This window comes from Oncorhynchus gorbuscha, linkage group LG05 (genome assembly GCF_021184085.1).
Source record: "Oncorhynchus gorbuscha isolate QuinsamMale2020 ecotype Even-year linkage group LG05, OgorEven_v1.0, whole genome shotgun sequence".
NCBI lineage: Eukaryota > Metazoa > Chordata > Actinopteri > Salmoniformes > Salmonidae > Oncorhynchus > Oncorhynchus gorbuscha.
Genome location: NC_060177.1, coordinates 46,125,545 through 46,145,614, shown reverse-complemented (window position 1 = coordinate 46,145,614; position 20,070 = coordinate 46,125,545). Strand labels below are relative to the sequence as shown.

The following is a 20,070-nucleotide window of genomic DNA, read 5'->3' as shown; positions in this document are numbered from 1 at the left end:
GAATCAAATGTGTTGACAGCTTTTATGGCCATTTGACTTCAAACCTTTTCAGAGAAAGAGAAGGTCTTAGTAGTCATTACTCTGAATTCAACCTACAACCATATTTGCTGTGGTGCCACATCCATCCTAATAGTATTGTACATTTTAGACATCCTTTAATTACAATCCAGCAACTTCATTTGTAGATTTTCCAAACAGTCCTCCTACAACATCCAAAATAGCTAATCTGCTCTCCATCATACTTCAGAGAATTTGCTTCAATACACCTGGATATCCACTACAGAAATACCGACAGCACCACAGGCTTATCCTTTCATTTTTGGTACATCTATCTTGAATAAATTACTTCTACACATGCATATGCACACACACCCACAGCCACATACAAACTGACCCCAGGACTAACCTCGATTCCTTCCCCCGGTTCTTTCACCTCAGGCCATAGAATTCAGACGGACCACTGAGTGTCTGGAATGTAGGCCAAATCTGGACATGAGGTCTCCCCACCAGAGCTAGCTTCCCACTGTGGAACTGTCGCTGGTACTAACTCACACCAGTAACATCATCCCAAACTATACCACACTCTAGACCTGTGTGCACCACTCTGAGGAAAATAAACATCGGCAAAAGTCATTACAAAAACGTTCTCCTCTCCCTTTTAAATCTCAGAGATGCAAAAACACTTGGTGAAAAATAATTATCTTCATGGTGAGTGACACACATACAGTTTTGTTATTCATAATCAACCGTGCTCAGGCAGGCTATTTAATGCACCACTGGTCAGTCAGTGAGAATTTTATCCTTCTTTTAGTCAACACGCCAGAGAAATTACCGACCTGAATTTTGCAACAATATAAGCCAGAGGAGTTATGCAGATTCAGAGTGCCTAATTCAACATGATTTTCTCATGTGGAGATTAGCGAGTTCTTGAGTGAAAAGTTGACAGGGCTGTGTGAAGTTAAGGGCAGGGGTGAAAGTAAGGTGGTACGGTCCGGTACGGCGTCCCGGCAAAATAAATAGTGGGGGTACGCCAGTAAACGTGAGCCTATCATAATTAATACAACACGCCCAATAAACTATAGGCTATTAGACCATTATTTAATATTTTTCTATGTCAGCCATATGAAACATTTGCGAATTGACTGGAAACCGAGTGGTATACTCTCAAAATTGCATTGTGGTTTGAGAAAAACACTTACATTTTGTCAAGGCAGAGATGAGTGGCCGAGATGCTCACGAACAAGGCGGAGATGACAAGACGAGTGGACAACAGTGCATGCAGCAACTCAGGCTACAAGTCTAAGCCTAATGACAATCACATAATGTAATTACAATACACGTTGGTGTTTGCTAACAGATGTCTCTTTACTTTAATCAAAATGCGGGTGCACAGTGCACTGTTGTGGTTTGGATGCTGAAATGATTTGTGAGTGGACGGGTAGCCTACAGGAGCGCCTTTGTTAAGTGATTGTTTGACAATCAGATGAAAACATCATGACTGGTTGTGTTTATGCCACATTAAAAGGGGGAGGTGGCGTGTCCATAAGGCTAGGAGAAGCTAAGCTTTCCCAAAAGTAATTTGAACTAAATTGCCAAAATGAGATATCCTAATTAGCTTACTCCCGTATATACATAAATAAATACAATTATTCAAAATAGGCCACTACATCAGAAAGCATGATTTGATTTCCAGCGGAGAACATTGGCCATATTCCGATTGAGTGTGCATATGCAGACTTTATTATTGGGTCAGTGTCACTTTTGTTTGTTTTTGGATAATAATTTCCTCCTCCGGGTTAGATAGACGTCGTATTTTATTTTTGGTGTGCCCTTTTCGAAGACCAATTATATGCACAACGTCGTTTTTATTGATCTGTTTGTCAGTGTCAGCAGAGTAGGCTACCGTGTACGTTATGTAGTATTAAAAACAAATGTGTGCTCAAACTTGGGTATCCCGTACCGGTAAGAAATTAAATCTACTTTCACTCCTGGTTAAGGGTGTAATTTAAAAGTTTTTCCCATGATGTACTTTCATATTGACCTGTAATATGAAGGTGAAACCACCACTTTGTCGATCGCCACAGTCAGAGCGGGCTGCAATAGATCAATGACTCAATGTTCCCACAGCATGGGAAGTTCAGGGTGCCTTAAAAACGAAGTCCGAGATCTTAAGCACAACAAATTTGTAACATATAGTATTGTACGAATTGGATTCATAACATATTAATCAAATTGCCCAGAAAATGTACATTTGCAGGAGGTAACATACGAAATGGATGACATAGTTCACAATTGAATGATGTAGTACACTAAAAACGGGGACCAATTCCGAAACTACTGGTTGAAATTAAACAAAAGTTCCAGAGCATCACTTTAAAATAGCTACAGAGATTTGGTGCCACTAAGTCAAATAAAGGAAAACCTTTCTATTCAGCAAGGTCCGGGAAGGTCTCACTTCCTGTGGCCTTGCACCCCCGCCTTTTAACTTGGTCTCTGCAGCCAAGATAGCTTTAATCTGGCATAGACATGCAACGTCAATAACCACATCCACATCCAGGACTTGGTGTCATAAACAAAAACCTACCGGGGTCAATCAGTGTTCTCGGTTCCAGGAAAATAGGACTTAATAACAATGATTCTAAAACCTCACATAAACAGCTGACGTCTCACTGGATGAAGCACACAGACAAACATTTGTAACTGGCAAAAAAAAAAAAACGAATTCAGAAATATTCCTCAACCCCGTCACTGTAATGGCTACTGTATACAGTAAATAGGGAATCAACAGAAATGTCATTATAATGATGATAGTTCTTGACAATGTCCTCATTGAAAGAGGGAAGTTCAGTGCATCCGTCTATTGTTCTGTGTTTGCCAATAAAACAATAGGTTTTATACTAACTAGAAAGGCCAGTGAAGCGTGTTGGCTGTGTTATAAGGAAGGCTCCTCTTCCTTTCACCTTTCTACCCTTCAATCTCTATGGAGGGCCAATTAAGCCACCTAAACAGTACAGGTTGTCACATTCCATTAAGGAGCATACAATGAACGACTACTTTCACGAAAACAACTCCATTTGAAAAGTCCAGAAATGATTACCATATGAAAACTGTGGAATAACGTATAACCTTGACAGATCTCCACTGGGACAAAACTGTCTGTACTCAAGCACTGCTATTTGATTTGTACAATGAGCGCTTGTGTTGCCCTGCTGCTGTATGCACAGGATGCAAGCACTGTTGGTTCACAGGGGGCACACAGACACGCACACACACACAGACAACACACACACACACACACAAATAACTACCTACCATACTGTGCACTGAGAGGCCAGGCATAATCATGGAGACCTCTTTTACGTAACGATGCCATCCCTTATCCACACTTGAGAATGTAAAGGTGAATGCAATACCACCACCTTGTTCTGATTCTCTATCATATCAATCCTCTGACACAATAATCCACCACATCCAACAGCATCCATATCCTGAACACAGGAAATATCATGTTGTTGACCCTATACACAACATGGGCCTATTTGTCTTATCTATTCATTTGATCTGTTTTGGGGGGTGAATAGGTTATTATGATCAACTTCTAGTTTACATTCTCACCTATGGGGTGGGTGGAAACATAACCTGAAATGGAGAACTTTAATCAAGTTGTAGTTCCATTGTTCATCATATCACATGTAGGATACACCATTTCATATACTGCATACATGTGATAGTCAAACATGGCACCGATTGAGGAGTTCTAGCAGACATCGGACCCCAACAACACGAAGGAAACCTAATCACCCTGTCTGTTATGCAGGTGAATGAGGACCCAAAAGCGACTTAACAGAAACAGAGTCTTTATTCCAGTCTTTAACAAAAACGATAATCCTGGAATATCTCAGGTAAAGTCAAAACAGGGAAACTGAAATCCTCTAGTCAGTAGAGGGGAATAACTGGAGATGCGACCACAGACTGCAGGTCGCTTCGGGAAGGCGCAGGCCGTAGCTGAACTAGACACCTGCTCACACGCAGCATCTGAAGAAGGCAAAAACACGACGGAACAAGAACACAGCACAGCAAACATCAAACAAGGATCCAACAAGGACAGACGCAGAAACAGAGGGAGAAATAGGGACTCTAATCAGAGGGCAAAATAGGGAACAGGTGTGAAAGAGTAAATGAGGTAGTTAGGAGAATGAGGAACATCTGGGAGCAGGAACGGAACGATAGAGAGAGAGAGAGAGAGAGAGGGAGAGAGGGAGGGGGAGCGAGAGGGATAGAAAGAGGGAAAGAACCTAATAAGACCAGCAGGGGGAAACGAATAGAAGAGGAAGCACAAGGACAAGACATGACAATATATGACAAAACATGACAGTACCTCCCCACTCACCGAGCGCCTCCTGGCGCACTCGAGGAGGAACCCTGGCGGCAACGGAGGAAATCATTGATCAACAAACGGTCCAGCACGTCCCGAGAAAGAACCCAACTCCTCTCCTCAGGACCGTAACGGGAGACGATGAAGAGGGAATCTAGGGCTATTACTCTTATAAAAATGAGACACGGGTAGAGAACTGTAAGCGTTAGAGCAATCAGGACCAAACAGGCCAGGAGAGTAACAACTAGGGACAGACTGAGACACAGCAAGGCTAAGACCAGGAACAGGAGAGAGGCGGTGGCTGTGGACAGACTGAGACACAGCAAGTGCAGGAGCAGGACCAGGAGAGATGCGGTGGCAGGGGACAGACTGAGACACAGCAAGGGCAGGAGCAGAAGCAGAAAAAAGTTACCGGACTTATTCTGCGCGCAGTCCGAACAAGCAGCCACGAAACGGCGCGTGTCACGCTCCTGAGTAGGCCACCAAAACCGCTGGCGAATAGAAGCAAGCGTACCCCGAACGCCGGGGTGGCCAGCTAACTTGGCAGAGTGAGCCCACTGAAGAACAGCCAGACGAGTAGAGACAGGAACGAAAAGAAGGTTACTAGGACAAGCGCGCGGCGACGGAGTGTGAGTGAGTGCTTGCTTGACCTGTCTCTCAATTCCCCAGACATTCAACCCGACAACACGCCCCTCAGGGAGAATCCCCTCGGGGTCGGTAGACGCTACAGAAGAACTGAAGAGACAGAATAAAGCATCAGACTTGGTGTTCTTAGTACCCGGGCGATAAGAAATCACGAACTCGAAACGAGCGAAAAACAACGCCCAACGAGCTTGACGCGCATTGAGTCGTTTGGCAGAACGGATGTACTCAAGGTTCTTTTGGTCAGTCCAAACGACAAAAGGAACGGTCGCCCCCTCCAACCACTGTCGCCATTCGCCTAGGGCTAAACGGATGGCGAGCAGTTCGCGGTTAGCCACATCATAGTTACGTTCCGACGGCGACAGGCGATGAGAAAAATACGCGCAAGGGTGGACCCCATCGTCAGTATGGGAGCGCTGGGACAGAATGGCTCCCACGCCCACCCCCGACGCGTCTACCTCGACAATGAACTGTTTAGTGACGTCAGGTGCAACAAGGATAGGAGCGGATGCAAAACGCTTCTTGAGGAGATCAGTACAACAATCATACGACCGGTGAAGAGGAAGGGAGGTGGCTCTAGACCGACTGAAGACCGTGCGCAGATCATGATATTCCTCCGGCCCTCCTGTCAAAACACCAGGTTCCTCTTGTGAAGAGGGAGCAGAAGAAACAGGAGGAATAGCAGACATTAAACATTTCACATGACAAGAAACGTTCCAGGAAAGGATAGAATTACTAGACCAATCAAAAGAAGGATTATGACACACTAGCCAGGGATGACCCAAAACAACAGGTGTAAAAGGTGAACAAAAAATCAAAAAAGAAATGGTCTCACTATGGTTACCAGATACTGTGAGGGTTAAAGGTAGTGTTTCACATAATATACTGGGGAGAGGACTACCATCCAAGGCGAACATGACCGTGGGCTCCCCTAACTGTCTGAGAGGAATGTCATGTTCCCGAGCCCAGGCTTCGTCCATAAAACAGCCCTCCGCCCCAGAGTCTATTAAAGCACTGCAGGAAGCTGCCGATACGGTCCAGCGTAGATGGACCGGCAAGGTAGTACAGGTACTTGACGGAGAGGACAGAGTAGTAGCGCTTATCAGTCGCCCTCCGCTTACTGATGAGCTCTGGCCTTTAACTGGACATGAAATGACAAAATGACCAGCGGAACCGCAATAGAGACAGAGGCGGTTGGTGATTCTCCGTTCCCTCTCCTTAGTCGAGATGCGAATACCCCCCAGCTGCATGGGCTCAACACCTGAGTCAGTGGGGAAAGATGGTAGTGTCGGGGAGAGGGGGGACACAGTTAACGCGAGCTCTCTTCCATGAGCTCGGTGACGAAGATCTACCCGTCGTTCAATGCGAATAGCGAGTTCAATCAAAGAATCCACGCTGGATGGAACCTCCCGGGAGAGAATCTCATCCTTAACCTTAGCGTGGAGTCCCTCCAGAAAACGAGCGAGCAACGCCTGCTCGTTCCAGTTACTGGAGGCAGCAAGAGTGCGAAACTCTATAGAGTAATCCGTTATGGATCGATTACCTTGACATAGGGAAGACAGGGACCAGGAAGCTTCTTTCCCAAAAACAGAACGATCAAAAACCCGTATCATCTCCTCTTTAAAGTTCTGATACTCGTTAGTACACTCAGCCCTTGCCTCCCAGATAGCTGTGCCCCACTCCCGAGCCCGTCCAGTAAGGAGTGATATGACGTAGGCGATCCGAGCAATACCCCTGGAGTACGTGTGGCGCTGGAGAGAGAACACTATATCACACTGGGTAAGGAACGAGCGACATTCAGTAGGCTCCCCAGAGTAGCACGGTGGGTTATTAATTCTAGGCTCCGGAGACCCGGAAGCCCAGGAGGTAACCGGTGGATCGAGGCGGAGATTGTGAATCTCCTCCGAGAGGCCGGAGACTTGGGCGGCCAGGGTCTCAACGGCATGTCGAGCAGCAGACAATTCCTGTTCGTGTCTGCCTAGCATCGCTCCCTGGAACTCGACAGCAGAGTAGAGAGAATCCGTAGTCGCTGGGTCCATTCTTGGTCGGATCCTTCTGTTATGCAGGTGAATGAGGACCCAAAAGCGACTTAACAGAAACAGAGTCTTTATTCCAGTCTTTAACAAAAACGATAATCCTGGAATATCTCAGGTAAAGTCAAAACAGGAAAACTGAAATCCTCTAGTCAGTAGAGGGGAATAACTGGAGATGCGACCACAGACTGCAGGTCGCTTCGGGAAGGCGCAGGCCGTAGCTGAACTAGACACCTGCTCACACGCAGCATCTGAAGAAGGCAAAAATACGACGGAAAAAGAACACAGCACAGCAAACATCAAACAAGGATCCGACAAGGACAGACGCAGAAACAGAGGGAGAAATAGGGACTCTAATCAGAGGGCAAAATAGGGAACAGGTGTGAAAGAGTAAATGAGGTAGTTAGGAGAATGAGGAACAGCTGGGAGCAGGAACGGAACGATAGAGAGAGAGAGAGAGAGGGAGAGAGGGAGGGGGAGCGAGAGGGATAGAAAGAGGGAAAGAACCTAATAAGACCAGCAGGGGGAAACGAATAGAAGAGGAAGCACAAGGACAAGACATGACAATATATGACAAAACATGACACTGTCTTCCACAGGATCAGCCACTCATCTGACCACTAGGATATCTGACCCACAGTACATGTCCAACAGATACTTTATACTCCATGCCCTGCCCATTAGACACCAGAGTGGCTCACATACCCAGACCATGCCATAACCCACCCAAAGGCACTTAAGCAAAACAGCAACAACAACTGTTTTATAACTGGGTTTGCCATCTTGAGTTTCAACCGTCACAATGCCATAAAAGGCTTATGTTATCACTAGCATTCTCTGGTATCTAGTCAAACATCAGGGCCCAACTCTAGAGACTGAGGATTCAGTTCTATATCCATGTTATCCAATACGAAGACACACGTACAGTATATCTATTCCCCGGGTAGTTTGCGATTATTTTCAAGTAAAATGTGACTCCACCTTAATTATTCTATGTTAGGCCCTTTTTTCTTGACTCATGCCTTCTGAATAATAACCTCCTCTTGGGCCGATTTCTTCTTGCCATTCTTATTGGCAACTAGGGCAAGGACGTTCTTATGACCAACCCACATGACGATGACAAAACACATTGGCCCATTTGAACAACATGAGTTCTTTGTCAAAGCTTTTGACTCTGGGGGAGGGAGGAGGCAGTTGTTTGAGAGTACAGGACAAACAGGAGTATTAATGCTTTCATTGATTAGTATCTCTGTGTCCGCTCAATAACCTCCAAGATGTAATACAATGCGTCCACGTGAATAAATAATCATTACTAATGGCTATAAAAAGCACCCAAGATTCTGATAACATTCGATTGGCTAAAATCAATATTCCTCCAACCGCAACCTCTCTTCAATTTCAATATGGTGGCGTGAAGAATTAGGAACTAAAACTGTGTGGGGCATTGTACAGTGGGGAAAGAATAGAGCCACGCTCCATTCATACTTCCATTCAGGAAATATTTTAGAGCGATGCAGCTGTAGTATTTACTCTATCAATTAGTCCAACATTATAGCCATGGAAATTACCGTGACGCAGTAATATCTGTCGACATTGCCTTAAGGGAAAGCAATGAGCACTTTGGATAGAAAAATCACGCCTTATTACTATACTCATGGTGGAGCTGAGAAATATGGGGTCCTTGGGTATTTAATCTGGTTGTCTGTTACTCTGGAACAATCACTGCAATCCCTAAGATATACTGTAGTTGGCACTACCATGAGTTCTGATTTTCCTGAGGTAGTTCTTGAGGTAGTTGTTAAGCAGATGATTTTTTGAAAAAATTGTTGAAATCACTAACTCAATTGATCTCCGCTTTCATCGAATGTCATGAAGTGACTCTTACACCAATCATTGGCTAATTACTTCTATAATCATTCTTGCACAAACAATATATTGAAACTGAAACCCTGATTCAACAACATAACCTTTTCTACAGCTCCTGACTCAACCACAGTCAGGAGCAGCCAGCCTGTATAACACAAGGCCACATTAAGCCATTCAACTTTTAGTGTGAGAATTGAGTGATTACACAACGGCGCCACCATTTAACAGCAATGACCCATCTTATCTACCGAGGCCACATTAAATAGTGTTTGCTTTAGATAGTGTCTACATACACCATGCAGGGGAATTTAGTTAGCTGGCTAGCTGGCACTGGGACATAAGGCCCAGTATGGACGCAGGCAGTAAGGCTGCTCCTCAATGGGCCTACAGAGGGAAATAAATCCACACAGCATCACCCTGAGAGGAGTGGAGATCAAAGTCAGGTAGAAAGAAATACTGTTCCAGAAACAACAGTACCAGAGGATCCTTCTCTTATGTAGGTCAGATGATGAACAGGAGCTGTGCTGCGCTGCCTGTAGATTGTCTCCTCCCTTCCTCTCTGGTTACCTTGCATTAGCTCACGTGCACTAACCGACTGACAGGGGAGCCAACCGAAACCTAAGAGGGGGTGACTAATGAATTGCTGATGGTAATTTTTCATAATTAACTACCTACTTAAAATGGACAGTCGTTGAGGAACCTGTTTGAACTCATTTAAAAAATGGCATGCGGAAGAAAACAAATGGGAGGATCCTCTAACAGATTCTCAGACTGTTTGTGAAGCGTGCTGATGCTTATTGTCACGAGTCTTGTCCTGGAGGCAGAACTGAGTGATTTATCCTTCGGCCAACTGCAATGTCAAAATTGGCTAAATTGTAAAAATTCATGGCAATAAAAATGTGCTTTTAGGTCTTAATTTAAAGTTAGGGTTAGGCATCAGGGTTAGCGGTGCGGTTAAGGTTAGGGTTAAGGTTAGGTTTAAATCAGATTTTATGACTTTGTGACTGTGCCAGCTAGTGACCGTTCTGCAGAGCTGCCTCCAGAACAAGATTCATGAAAAACCTGCATTTGCGAAGTCAAACCATATTCTCAACAACTGCTGCGCCTGAGAACAGGGCCATGTATCTTAATACGGTCTCCAAACGCAATTAAATAATCAATAAAGAGCCAAGTTGATGGTTGTACACAGGATGTAAACAAGTGACGTTGATCGAAATACTACCATTTAAACACATCAAATGGCTTGTGCAGCCAGAGCATTCACATTCATCTGAAATGCATAGTAAAAGTATGGTAATCGTCAACAGTGTTGTGAATACTGTTTGTGCATTTCTCAATAAAATGTACAGCTCAATCACAGCAACATGCCTCATAATAACAGCGTATTCCTCCGCCTGCACACACTAACCTTGTGCTGCTTGCCTAATAAGATGAGAATTTAGATAATGAACACATCACTATGCATGGAACAATGCAGCATCCGCTGCCATATATTTAATCAGGGTTGAGGGAAATGTGAGCAAGGCGGACATTGTGTGGCCTCTATGAGAGTGATGATAAGTGTTCCCAGCCCACCGGTCCACCTGAGCTGATGGATAGGCAGGAGTGCTGAAACACTGGGGGCCCTGTGGTCGTGTGCGTCTACCAGCCACACGACCACGCAACATTGACTGCAATTTGTTCATTAGGTATGTCATAAATGTACACACAGAGGTATTATTGTTCACTTTCTTGTCCTAATTGGATTCAGAAATGGAAAAAGACTCTCGCTTTTTTAAATTTGTAGCCAGCAACTGTGACTGATCCTTCTTTCTTGTATGTCTGTAGTAACATCCCAAATATATGTCAATTTGATTTATCTTTAAATAAGCTAACGTGTAAAAGCCATCAATTGATGAGATTGCTTTCATATAGGTAAAATAAGGAATGTGGAAATTGCAAATAATCAAATAAATTGCAAATAATCTGTCATCGTCTGAAAGGTTACATGACTTGGGAGGGCATTACAAATGACATTTTCTCTATTAAATAACACTTACTAACCACGGGTGTACTTTGATAAAAGCTTTCGAGATAGACCTTGCCTCAGAGCAGCATCCCTCACATAGCACTTTACACAGTGCATTTCTCTTCATAAATAACAGACTGACAATAGTCCACAAGCCCTGCCCCCTCGCCAGTCACCTGCATCTAAAATAATTATGTCACTGAGTCTAAAATCATATCACTTTAAAGCCATAAAACGTATGCATGGGTAAATTGAGCAAACAGGCCAATTCTCCATTATAAACCCATGGTAGGATTCCCTCCAGAAAGGTCACCCAGATGAGAGAATTGCAGTGTCTAAATCACCCAGGCTTGGATTACATCCCAATGGCAAGGTTCTTTCTTCTTAATGTGGCCCACATGAAAGGCCAAGAAGAAAGTCCCATGATTAGAGGGCTTTGCCCACTAGCTCCCCTGAAAATACCATAGGCAAAGTTTAATATGATACAGCAAAAATATGGCCACATTAAACCATTACAAGAGTAAACAGAGATTACCAACTCATTTGGGAGGTACAACACGGCCAAGAAAGACCATTTTGAAAAACAAACGCTCAACACACTGGTAGCCTCAACATACTGACATCTTTCTTGGTGGAGAGTGATGCCATCTTCTACAAACTCTCTACGGTTTGTTTTCTTACACTAGACAACAAAATGAATCTCTCCAAACACATTCTGTGTAATAATGGAGGCCAATTCTATCTCTGAGATCACCCACTGCAAACCAGGAGGACAATAAGACCCATATTGTCGCCAGTAAACATACAGTAGCATCAGCCTCTTCAGTGAAAGACACATGATTCCAGGGATAAGGCCTACTGTGAAAGCCTCCTTACATTTGCTTCCTCCTTCTATAGAGGGAGCGCACCGGTGTGAGATGAAAGTGGAAACCATTTCGCCTTTTCAAGCAGACACCCATGGAGAGTGCTGATCCGAGTGCTGCCCTGCAATCTCTCCTGGCCTTCTCTGGGCACCCCAACACCGTATCAGGCACTGAAACTATGGCAACCGAATAAGAGAGCAGCCTCAATGATTAATAGATGAGAAATGCAGTGCCAATGGAGATGGGCCTAGGGAGGGGGATAGATGCACACTCCTCTCTGTGATACACTGCCACACACTGAGGCACAGAAGGTGGAAGTAGGGCCTGCAAAAGCACGCAACAAGCACCCCGTCAACACAGTGTCATGGAACTCTCCCAGGACAAGCTGCTGTAGAGCATCCATGTAGTCCTATGCAAGCATCGATGCACACCTCATGAGCACCCAATGAGCTAAACACAACCGGAAGCCACCGTTGTTCGTAATGAGTGTTCAGAGCGAGTGCCGTTTGTGACTCGTGGTCACTCACCTGTATAAGTACAGTACACATTTAACTATTTACAGTTGAGGTCGGAAGTTTACATGGAGTCATTAAAAGTCGTTTTTCAACCACTCCACAAATGTCTTGTTAACAATCTATAGTTTTGGCAAGTCAGTTAGGTCATTATTATTTCACTTATAATTCACTCTATGCCTTTAAACAGCTTGTAAAATTCCAGAAAATTATGTAATGGCTTTAGAAGCTTCTGATAGGCTAATTGACATTATCTGAGTCAATTGGAGGTGTACCTGTGAATGTATTTCAAGGCCTACCTTCAAACTCAGTGCCTCTTTGCTTGACATCATGGGAAAATCAAAACAACTCAGCCAAAACAAATTGTAGACAGCCACAAGCCTGGTTCATCCTTGGGAGCAGTTTCCAAACGTCTGAAGGTACCACGTTATTCTGTACAAACAATAGTACGCAAGTATAAACACCATGGGACCATGCAGCCATCATTACCGCTCAGGAAGGAGACGCTTTCTGTCTCCTAGAGATGAACGTACTTTGGTGGGAAAAGTGCAAATCAATCCCAGAACAACAGCAAAGGACGTTATGAAGATGCTGGAGGAAACAGGTACAAAAGTATCTATATCCACAGTAAAACGAGTCCTATATCGACATAACCTGGAAGGCTGCTCAGCAAGGAAGAAGCCACTGCTCCAAAACCGCCACAAAAAAGCCAGACTAGTTTGCAACTGCACATGGGGACAAAGATCGTACTTTTTGGAGAAATGTCCTCTGGTCTGATGAAACAAAAATAGAACTGTTTGGCCACAATGACCATCATTATGTTTGGAGGAAGAAGGGGGATGCTTGCAAGCCGAAGAACACCATCCCAACCATTAAGCACATGGGTGGTAGCATCATGTTGTGGGAGTGCTTTGCTGCAGGAGGGACTGGTGCATTTCACAAAATAGATGGCATCATGATATAGGAAAAGTATGTGTGGATATATTGAAGCAACATCTCAAGACATCAGTCAGGAAGTTAAAGCTTGGTCACAAATGGGTCTTCCAAATGGACAATGACCTCAAGAATACTTCCAAAGTTGTGGCAAAATGGCTTAAGAACAACAAAGTCAAGGTATTGGAGAGGCCATCACAAAGCCCTGACCTCAATCCCATTGAACATTTGTGGGCAGAACTGAAAAAGCGTGTGTGAGCAAGGAGGCCTACAAACCTTACTCAGTTACACCAGCTCTGTGAAGAGGAATGGGACAAAATTCACCCAACTTATTGTGGGAAGATTGTAGAAGGCTACCCGAAACGTTTGACCCAAGTTAAACAATTTAAAGGCAATGCTACCAAATACTAATTTAGTGTATGTAAACTTCTGACCCACTGGAAATGTGATGAAAGAAATACAAGCTGAAATAAATCTTTCTCTCTACTATTATTCTGACATTTCACATTCCTAAAATAAAGTGTTGATCCTAACTGACCAAAGACAGGGAATATTTAAAAGGATTAAATGTCAGGAATTATGAAAAATTGAGTTTAAATATAGGAAAAGTATGTGTGGATATATTGAAGTCAAGGTATTGTACTTTTTTTGAATTATGAAAAAATGAGTTTAAATGTTAAGGTGTATGTAAACTTCCGACTTCAACTGTACATACTATAAACTGTGTTGTCTGGCATCAGATTAGGTGCCTTATCAACACTTGTCTATCTCAGCCAGTTTATACTGTGTTTGCAAACACATATCCCAGAGAGGTGGATCATCTCTGATAACTTCTATGAAACACAGGCAGGTCGGCTACATCAACTCTCCTCCTAGGATTGCCAATCACAATTGAATTGTGTTCATTTCTAAGTATAGCTTAAGAGCAACAGTGAGCATGTCAAAAGGCACTCTGCCAATTCAGCCATTGGCTTAAGAGGTTCTGTCAAAAATCAGCTCCATACTGTACATCCTTGGCTATTCTGACACTAATAAGGACGTCCATTATGTTAATTTAACAAGCCTACGGGAAGGGAATTTTACAAGGCCTATTAATTCAAGAAAAATAAATAGTGCATTGAGATAAATATGATGCCAATGTCATGTTAATGTTATTTGCAATATGGGGAATAATGTGTGGGAGAAAACAAACTTTCTCTGAATGTCATGCAGCTTCTGAACACCAGCATGCTATTTATTTCATCTGAGCTTGACACCATTCTATTGTGGGGGTGGATGGAGGATGAAAAGGTGTTTAACATTTTCTATCAGTAGGAGGCACACAAAGAGCTGCTCATGGAAATAGACACACAAAAAATAATAATTTTCCATTTGGCAAGAAGGTGAAAGTTGCTACAGTGAAAGATAGTTCATGTCACATTGAAACTTAAGATTTTGTTCTTAACTGACTTGCCTAGTTAAATATGGGCTACATGGGATATAATTTCCCCAAAGGATTATGGTATTAAAATGTATATTATTTTACTATGGTAGCCCGTCTAAAATGCGATTAAAGACTCATTTAAAATGATTAAAGTATAAAGAGAACTGCAATAAAAATAATAAATAAATAAAGGGTTAATCATAAATAAATCACATGTTGACGAGTGTGAGGATTTTAATGATGCTCTCATATACAAATTGTTTAAACAACAAAAAATACACTGGCTGCACATTAATAAAACATACAATCATAAAAGATACACAAATAGACAACTCTGTTGGACCTATAGTATTGTCACTAAATTAGAACACAATGATTAACAAGGCCTCGCTTTGAGTAATTGAGTTAAATTCATTACACATAGGCATGCCATTGATCAATTATTCAAGACCAAGCACGTCTATCTATCCTTGCTTGACAAATGTAAATACCAACCTACACTCCTGCACAGCGGATCCAAGCACACAAGTGTGACAAATCCACATCAGTCACACACAATGCCAACCTCATTGCTATTGTTGGGAAGTGCAGATCAAATGTCCCACAGAGCATTGCTCCAAATATAGGCGCCACAATGCATGCTGGTGTTTTGGTTTCTCCTCTTGTCTGCTTTGAAGAAAAAACAATGCTTTCTCCAAATGTAGTCAGTCACACAGTGGCAGACACACATGTACACATACATCAATGGCAGGATGATCTGCTTTCAGAGTATGTCTTGTAAATAATGTATCCTGGCAGGTGTTTCAAAATGGCTCCAGGACTATTGCCCATCACTGTAAGAATGCTGTAGTATATATCTCACAGAGATACCCATAGTACATATCCTCTACAGTATCTCATCTCAACTTTACTGTTACACCATAATATCCATGCTGTAGTGTATATCTCACAGAGATACCCATGGTACATATCCTCTACAGTATCTCATCTCAACTTTACTGTTACACCATAATATCCATGCTGTAGTGTATATCTCACAGAGATACCCATGGTACATATCCTCTAGAGTATCTCATCTCAACTTTACTGTTACACCATACATCCACGAGGTAGTGTATATCTCACAGAGATACCCATGGTACATATCCTCTACAGTATCTCATCTCAACTTCACTGTTACACCATAATATCCATGCTGTAGTGTATATCTCACAGAGATGCCCATAGTACATATCCTCTAGAGTAACCATATATCCATGCTGTAGTGTATATCTCACAGAGATACCCATGGTACATATCCTCTAGAGTATCTCATGTCAACTTTACTGTTACACCATAATATCCATGCTGTAGTGTATATCTCACAGAGATACCCATGGTACATATCCTCTACAGTATCTCATCTCAACTTTACTGTTACACCATAATATCCATGCTGTAGTGTATATCTCACAGATATACCCATGGTACATATCCTCTAGAGTATCTCATCTCAACTTTACTGTTACACCATACATCCATGAGGTAGTGTATATCTCACAGAGATACCCATGGTACATATCCTCTAGAGTATCTCATGTCAACTTTACTGTTACACCATAATATCCATGCTGTAGTGTATATCTCACAGAGATACCCATGGTACATATCCTCTAGAGTAACCATATATCCATGCTGTAGTGTATATCTCACAGAGATACCCATGGTACATATCCTCTAGAGTAACCATATATCCATGCTGTAGTGTATATCTCACAGAGATACCCATGGTACATATCCTCTAGAGTAACCATACATCCATGCTGTAGTGTATATCTCACAGAGATACCCATGGTGCATATCCTCTAGAGTAACCATATATCCATGCTGTAGTGTATATCTCACAGAGATACCCATGGTACATATCGTCTAGAGTAACCATATATCCATGCTGTAGTGTATATCTCACAGAGATACCCATGGTACATATCCTCTAGAGTAACCATATATCCATGCTGTAGTGTATATCTCACAGAGATACCCATGGTACATATCCTCTAGAGTAACCATATATCCATGCTGTAGTGTATATCTCACAGAGATACCCATGGTACATATCCTCTAGAGTAACCATATATCCATGCTGTAGTGTATATCTCACAGAGATACCCATGGTGCATATCCTCTAGAGTAACCATATATCCATGCTGTAGTGTATATCTCACAGAGATACCCATGGTGCATATCCTCTAGAGTAACCATATATCCATGCTGTAGTGTATATCTCACAGAGATACCCATGGTACATATCCTCTAGAGTAACCATATATCCATGCTGTAGTGTATATCTCACAGAGATACCCATGGTACATATCCTCTAGAGTAACCATATATCCATGCTGTAGTGTATATCTCACAGAGATACCCATGGTACATATCCTCTAGAGTAACCATATATCCATGCTGTAGTGTATATCTCACAGAGATACCCATGGTACATATCATCTACAGTATCTCATCTCAACTTTACTGTTACACCATAATATCCATGCTGTAGTGTATATCTCACAGAGATACCCATGGTACATATCCTCTAGAGTAACCATATATCCATGCTGTAGTGTATATCTCACAGAGATACCCATGGTACATATCCTTTAGAGTAACCATATATCCATGCTGTAGTGTATATCTCACAGAGATACCCATGGTACATATCCTCTAGAGTAACCATATATCCATGCTGTAGTGTATATCTCACAGAGATACCCATGGTACATATCCTCAAGAGTAACCATATATCCATGCTGTAGTGTATATCTCACAGAGATACCCATGGTACATATCCTCTAGAGTAACCATATATCCATGCTGTAGTGCCGAGAATGGGAACGCATTAATTATTCTTTCCATTGATGTCATGAAATAATGGATCATAGACTATTCTTTTTCCTATCAATGTTTTTACAAGACCATCCCATCTTACAAATAATTCCCCCAAAATATCACAGCGATTTAGCACTATTCCTAATTGTGTTGTTATAAACACACAGGAAATGGGAGGTTTCAACATATTGAGAAACATCCCTTATCCTTGATTAGATTCCAATTGTAAATACAGCAACCCCAGACATATTAACACTGGCTTGGCTGAGAGAGCTGAGGTGTTAGCATGTTGCATGGGGCCTCCCTGCCCACCTCGTAAAAAATAATGGGTAAACTCAGCATCCAGTATATATGGCTGCTCACACCAGTTTTATCTCTTTCTAAAGGAAATACATTACATACATGTAACACATATTTGATGCCGAATGGAGGAATTACAACAATGACCATCCCTGAAATGGCCCTTAAATCCTGTAGTCACTAAACACACCCTGTGTGGACAACGCTTCACTCCTAATCTCTATCTGTGTGTGTGTGTGTGTGTGTGTGTGTGTGTGTGTGTGTGTGTGTGTGTGTGTGTGTGTGTGTGTGTGTGTGTGTGTGTGTGTGTGCGTGCGTGCGTGCGTGCGTGCGTGCGTGCGTGCGTGCGTGCGTGCGTGTGTGTGTGTGTGTTAGAGAGAGAGAGAGAGAGAGAGAGAGAGAGAGAGAGAGAGAGAGAGAGAGAGAGAGAGAGAGAGAGAGAGAGAGAGAGAGGAGAAAGGCAGAGAAAGGCAAAGAGAGACAGAGAGAGACAGAGAGACAAGTGGTGTAACTACAACCATCTACAGTACATCAGTTAAAGAAATGTCAGTCAGAAATCAATTGGTAAAATTAAAGTGAAAATACATTTATGAAATAGCTACTGTATATTTAAATCCACATCAATAAATAATGTATGATGTGTTGCAGAATGATGAAGGCCAATACATTGAAATAACCTGCTGCGATAAAATACCTTATTTTCCACTTGAAAAGACACAGGTGATATTCGTTTAGCCAACACTGACAATCTAAATGCCCGTCTGTCTTCTCACACATGACAATTGTATATCATTGCGCAGCCATGGAGAGCCCAACAACGAAGGAGAGCTCAGATGATTTAAGTAGACTATAATGTTGAGTCCTGCTAGCCTAAGTTCACAGCACAGTAAAAGCAAGGGAGAGTTTGTCTCCATAATTGACAGGCGTTGTAATTATAGACGATTTTACCACCTGGGGAAAATTGTCGGAGAGTTGTCAATAATAATCTATAATTTCTGAAGCTTTACAGGCACGTCGAAATTCTTCCAAATGATATTGAATGGACCCGTGACAGCTTGGATAATAGGCTACGTGTAAATGCTTATTTACGCACAAACATTCTATATTTAAATTGCCAAAATACCTATTATCTTTACTAGATAATCCTACACTTTCCCAATGAATGGTTATTGATTAACTGCAACAGACAGATATTTCATAAAGTTACTGAAGTGACCTAGACTACCTTGTTATACACGCGTTGTGCACTTGTAATAGCCTACAGTGATTTGGAAAACAGGCTATAGTTTATAGGCTCTATGGAAATAGGCTACTATTATGCACATCCAAGGTTAAAAATCATAATACAATTACCTTCAGCTCATGAATGGATATGCCTTGGGGTAAATGTATTGCTCGTCCTTTAATCCATTAAAACGAATGCTCAAAAAGCAGTTCAGACAGTGCTCATTTCGAGAGATAAAAAAAACTATGCGAACGCTACTTTTCTAAACCTCTTGGGCTTTATTGTTACATGCCGCTCTTGAAGGCTTACGCGCCTCTTCAAATCGGAATATCCATCGGAAATTCACTTGAAACCCAGCGGTTTTAAAAACTCATTTGAGAAAGCTGAGCAAGAGCAACCTGGCGTTCAAGAATTAACAATGGAGCGTTCCCGAACCATTCGTGGCAACCGAACTCAGTCCCCTAACAAAAGCTGCTGGTCATCCTATTTGGAGATGAAGCCTTCTTACTAGTGCACAGCGATCCCAGCTGTCACCCGCTACACACAGGGAGGAGCTATAAACCCTAGACTAGAGCGTGCTGGTGGAATAGGATCTTTTGTTTCATGGGTGCCTCTTATGACGACTGTATTCCATGAAAATACATTGACATAAATGCAAAAATCGAATCATTATAGCCTAAATGACCAAATAGAATAATTATGTACAGAGAATGATGTTCGTTTAAGAGAAATAACAACAAACGATCTATTACATTTATATAGGCAATGGAAACCTGAAGCACAAGCATATCTGGCTTGCACGGAAACTGTCAGAAACAATATTGTTGTGACAATGATGATGCCCACAGTTACGCATTGTACCCCCATTTCTTTGAGAGTCCCGTAATAAAGGTAGAATACAAATACCTAAAAACAATTATCAGAATAACAGAAAATCCCTCTGAAGTTGCAGCTACTTTTGTTTTTATGTCTACTACACGAAAAACAAAAACATGTCATACTCTAGATTGAGGCAAGACACACTG

At 42.3% G+C, this 20,070-nt stretch overlaps 1 protein-coding gene across 4 annotated transcripts in view; it reads right to left on the bottom strand.

Moving 5' to 3' along the window:
• Nucleotides 1-19,558, bottom strand: part of LOC124035972 (semaphorin-6A-like) — a 112,035-nt gene extending 92,477 nt beyond the window's left edge. For all 4 annotated transcript variants that reach the window (XM_046349977.1, XM_046349979.1, XM_046349978.1 and 1 more), the window contains exon 1: nt 19,174-19,558. The gene's annotated coding sequence lies outside the window, so the exon portion shown is untranslated. The remainder of the gene's footprint in view (nt 1-19,173) is intronic.
• Between the last annotated feature and the right edge of the window lie 512 nt (nt 19,559-20,070).